The sequence below is a fragment of the Narcine bancroftii genome, chromosome 2 (assembly GCF_036971445.1).
Source record: "Narcine bancroftii isolate sNarBan1 chromosome 2, sNarBan1.hap1, whole genome shotgun sequence".
Classification (NCBI taxonomy): Eukaryota; Metazoa; Chordata; class Chondrichthyes; order Torpediniformes; family Narcinidae; genus Narcine; species Narcine bancroftii.
Genome location: NC_091470.1, coordinates 333,593,589 through 333,598,630, shown reverse-complemented (window position 1 = coordinate 333,598,630; position 5,042 = coordinate 333,593,589). Strand labels below are relative to the sequence as shown.

Below are 5,042 nucleotides of genomic sequence, written 5' to 3'. Positions count from 1 at the left end.
TGAAAGGTCTTTGACCTTCAACGTTATTTCCCTTTCTCTTCTTTTAAATGTTGCTTGAGTTGTTGGGTATTTCCAACGTTTTCTGTTCTTGTTTTGGAGAGTAACAAAGAAGTTAAGGTACAAAAGACTAAATAAAATTGCTCAGGTCATAAAGCCCCTGCACATAAAAATGTGTGCACATTGAAACTATGAACAACAACAGAGGTGAGAAAGTTAAATAACAATGTCTGCAGACATGCGGATTGCAGTTTGCACACAATTGGTGAGAGAAATTGGAAGGCACGCAATGTTCTTTATGTAACAAAGATAACCAATGTTTGGGGCCTAAGCCCTTCGTCGAGGTGCCTGAATTAAATGGAGGGGGGAGGGACATCCAAGAGTTATAAGTGGATATGAGAGGGAGGGCACAAGAGAAAAAAAAGTGAATTGATAGGGGGAGGGATAACTCTCTGAATGGAGAGGGAAGGGGTGGAGAGCTGGAGGAAAGGAGACAGAGGGATGGTGAAGACATGCGAGGGGCCTAATGGAATAAACAGTGCTGAAGCTCCCAGAAAACTGTAAACCTGGCATTATTTACAGTAGCAGAAAGCCACAATATGGTGTCAGAGTAATAAGGAACCCACTTGGAAAAAATGGTAGAGAAAATAATGGAAGCTTTCGGTGTCCCGACAGCAAGGTTGGATGGATACACCCAACCTACCTGATGCATGGCGGCGATTCAAGCAGCATGCCGACCTCATGTTCGCAGGCCCGCTTAGAGGGTGAACAGAGGAGAAGAAATGCAGTTACCTCCTGCTGCGGATCAGGGACAAAAGACGGGACATAAGCACACTTGGACAGTGAGTGAGGGCGATGCAAAAGTGCTAAAAACCTATTATGACGGATTTTCAGCATACCTCAGGCCGAAATCTAATCCCATATTCGCCAGGTACAAATTCCACGAGAAGTCATTCGAGCATTTCGTGACTGAGCTCAAACTGCTTGTTAAAAACTGCAACTATGCAAATAGTGAATAAATGGTCAGAAACCATAAAGTATTCACTACCAACTCATCTAGAGTAAGGGAGAAGTTGCTTAGTCAGGGCCGGAGCTCACGCTACACAAGGCAATCAATATAGCCTGCTCCTACGAGCTAGCACAGGTGCAGCTCAAGGCCATGGCTAGTGACAGCAGTGAAGGCACTGCAAGAAACGCCAGCAGGCAAAACGAAAGCCCAAAAACGTTTAATAATGCATGTAGTGCGTGTGTGGAGGACACCACAATAAGCCAGCAGAATGCCCAGCAAAGGGAAAACAGTGGTTAAAGTGCCGAAAACTCAACCACTTTGCAAGAGCATGTAAATCAAAGTCCCATACTCCAAGCAGGAAAGGACACAGAGATGTACACACTGTCGAAAAGAGGAATGAAGATTTCAACTCAGAGCTCTTTGTAGACGCTGTTACATCAGAGAAGGAAAATGAGGATAGTGCGTATGCAGGCATAGGTCTGGGACTACAGAATTTAAAAAATGACATTCAAATTGGATCCTGGAGCACAAACGAGCGTGATATCTGCAAAAGACTATTACAAGTTCATGCCCAGCACACCACTAATGACTGACAAGTGTAAGCTACTTGGCTACGGGGTGCATCTGCTGAAAGTGAACGGCTACTGCAACCTGGTAGGAAGATACAAGAATAAGTCAACCACCCAGAAGTTCTACATCGTAGACTGCAATGGCCCACCCATTCTAGGCTACAGAGCGTGTAAAGTCCTGGGACTCATCAAGGTGGTATAATGCGGTCACCGACACCAGTGAGGAAGAGTGCAGCGTACTGAGTGAGTACACAGATGTTTTCAAAGGTATCGGTGAATTCCAGGGTGAGTGTAGTTTCAGGGTAGACCCTAGCGTAGCAACAGTGGTTTGCCCACCATGGAGGGTACCATTTGCCCTAAGAGAACGCTTAAGAACAGAGTTAGACAACATGGAAAGGGACAGCATAATCTGTAAAGTGACTGAGCCTGATCAGTGGGTTAATACCCTGGTAACGTGTGAGTATCAAAAACCACACAAGCTCCGAGTATGTCTGGACCCACGGCCTTTGAACAAAGCAATACTATGGCCATACTATCCCCTACCCGCACTTGAGGATGTAACATCCAAACTGGCTGGAGCAAAATACAAGATGCAAGATGCAAACTCAGTGAGGAATCACCCTGCTCACTACATTCAACTCCATGTATGGCAGATATCGTTTTCTCAGACTGCCCTTTGGCATTGCATCTGCCCAGGATGAGTTCCAGAGGAGGGTAGATGAAACATGCAAGGGCCTCAATGGAGTGGCTGGCGTCGTGGACAACATTATCGTGTTCGGAAAAACAAGAGAGGAGCATGACCGTAACCTCAGAGCCATGCTCAGCCAGACCAGAGAGAGAGGGGGGTGCGGCTAAACCCAGACAAATGCCGCATCTGTGTGCCCTAAGTGAACTACTTCAGACATTAAACTTACAGCTGATGGCCTGAAACCAGACCCTTTCAAGGTGAAAGCCGTCAGGGATATGCAGCCTCCAGAAAACAAGGCAGAGCTGGAGACGATCCTCAGCGTGATGAATTACCTCGCCAGATTCGCTCCCAACCTGGCTGAGGTGAGTGCGCCGCTCAGACACCTGCTAAGACATGACACAGAGTTCAAATGGGATGCAACCCATGAGAAAGCATTTCAGCAGATGAAGGACATGATCACAATGGAACCGGGGCCAGTGTTAGCCTATTTCAATCCTGATAAGGAAGTGACACTCCAAGTGGACGCGTCGAAAAATGGCCTGGGTGCAGCCATCATGCAAGAAGGCAGACCGGTTGCAATATACATCAAAGCTGCTTAATATCACGGAGAAAAACTACACCTAAATCAAAAAGGAGCTCTATGCAGTCCTATACAGCTGTAAGAGATTCCACGAATACACCTACGGGTGACGCATAGCTGTGGAATCAGACCACAAGCCATTAAAGACAATATTCTGCAAGCCACTAGCCCGCGCACCACCATATCTACAGTGCATGATACTCGCAGAAATCCAGCATCACACTCATCCACAGATTGGGCAAAGAGATTCTGGTAGTCAACACACTGTCAAGAAAATCCATGGATGACGAGGACAGTTCACTATCCGAGGCTATGGAGATGCAGGTACACACCGTCATCAGTGCAGATCCTGCAGACCGGCGAGGTGACATCAAGGCAGCCACAGCTCAGGACGAGCAGCTGTCCACCCTCATGCAGGTCATTCGGTCAGGCTGGCCAGAGATGAGGAAAAGGTGTCACCCACAAATCAACGAATACCGGAACCACCGCAATGAGATTACAGAGAGCAATGGAATCCTTCTAAAGGGCGAGTAGAAAATTATTCCACAGACATGATACAGCGCATACACACGGGACATTTCGGGGTGGAGAAAAACAAACACAGGGCTAGGGACATAAATGTTTTGGCCAGGCATGAGTCAACAGATAGAAGAAACAGTAATGAAGTGTGACATATGCCAAATACATCGCAATGCCACCACCAAGGAACTCATGCTCTCACAGGTGATTCCAGAGAACCCATGGCAGGTTGTAGCAACAGATCTATTCACCTGGAACTCTGAGAACTACATCATCGTATGTGACTACCTCAGCAGATACTTTGAAATTGAATGCCTGCACTACATCACCTCAGCGGCTGTCATCCACAAAATGAAAACAGTGTTTGCTAAACACAGCATACCAAAAAAGGTTGTTAGTGACAACAGGCCATGTTACAACTCACGGGAATTCCAACAGTTTGCAGAGTTATGCGGTTTCCAGCATGTCACTTCAAGCCCACATTATCCCCAGAGCAACGGGCTCGCCAAAAAGATTGTCCAGATCGCAAAGCGAATCCTCACAAAGGCCAGAGAGGACAAGCAAGACCCATACCTCAGCCTGCTGGAATATAGGAACACACCGGTCGATGGCCTCAAATCTCCAGCCCAAATCCTGATGAGCCGCAGGCTCATTGTCTAACCAATGACAACACTGCAGTTACAACCTCAGGTAGCCCTTCAGAGAACAGCACAGGCAAGGAGAAGGAACAGCCAGCGATACCAGAAACAGCAGTAATGACAAGTCTGCTCGGCCGCTGTCAACACTACACACCGGAGCACACATCCACTTCCAGCAGGAAGATGGTACGTGGAAACCAGCCACTGTCATCCAAACCGCAGAAACCCCACGAAGCTACCACATCGAAACCAGCGACAGACAGACCTTCGAGCGCAACCGATGGTACCTTCTCAACACCTGAGATGATAAGCCCACACCCGACCTACAGCAGCTTGAGATCAGTGAGGACAACCTGATCACTGAACCCAGTGACAGCCTGATCACTGGACAAGGCGAACCAGGGGAACAGCAACCTCACGCTGATTCAGTGTGCAAACCAGATCATTCTGGGCCGTATACCCGCACTAGGTATGGTCGTGCCGTTAAGCCAAGGCAAGTCCTTTGACTTATAAATGACTAAAAGGATGTACGAAGAACGCTGCCCTATGGAAAATAAGCTGTTATGTGACCTGTGCATTTACCTGCATTGTGACTTGTATACTACATACTATGTGATTTGTTACACTTACCTATTGAAAAAAAAGGGTTTGTTCTGCACAAGAAAATTGTACCACGACATTTTTGTTGTTAAAGGGAGATGTAATGTTTAATGCTGCTATTAGCAGGTCTTTTATTTTGAAACCACTAGAAGTGTTCCCGGGAGCTTTTATGTTGAAACATTGGAACACTGAAACCAGAGTGAGGCTGGCAGCCTGTGTGATGCGTGGTGGATGCAGAACCTTGCATGCGGACTGTAAAACAATGAATAAGCAGTGTTGAAGCTCCCAGAAAACTGTATAAACCTGGCCTTATTTACAGTAGGCCGAAAGCCACATCTCTGATGTCGAAAAGGTCACAACGGGAGCATTGGATGCAGTATATGACCCACTCAGATTCACAAGTGAGGTGTTGGTTTATTTGGAAGGACTGTTTGGGGCTGAA

General features: G+C 46.9%; 1 protein-coding gene across 2 annotated transcripts in view; it reads right to left on the bottom strand.

Moving 5' to 3' along the window:
• Window positions 1–4,710, bottom strand: part of c2h1orf35 (chromosome 2 C1orf35 homolog) — a 36,684-nt gene extending 31,974 nt beyond the window's left edge. Inside the window, exon 1 of one of the 2 annotated variants that reach the window (XM_069922133.1) lies at window positions 4,631–4,710. The gene's annotated coding sequence lies outside the window, so the exon portion shown is untranslated. The remainder of the gene's footprint in view (window positions 1–4,630) is intronic. The other variant, XM_069922134.1, reaches the window with a different exon arrangement.
• Window positions 4,711–5,042: the final 332 nt, after the last annotated feature.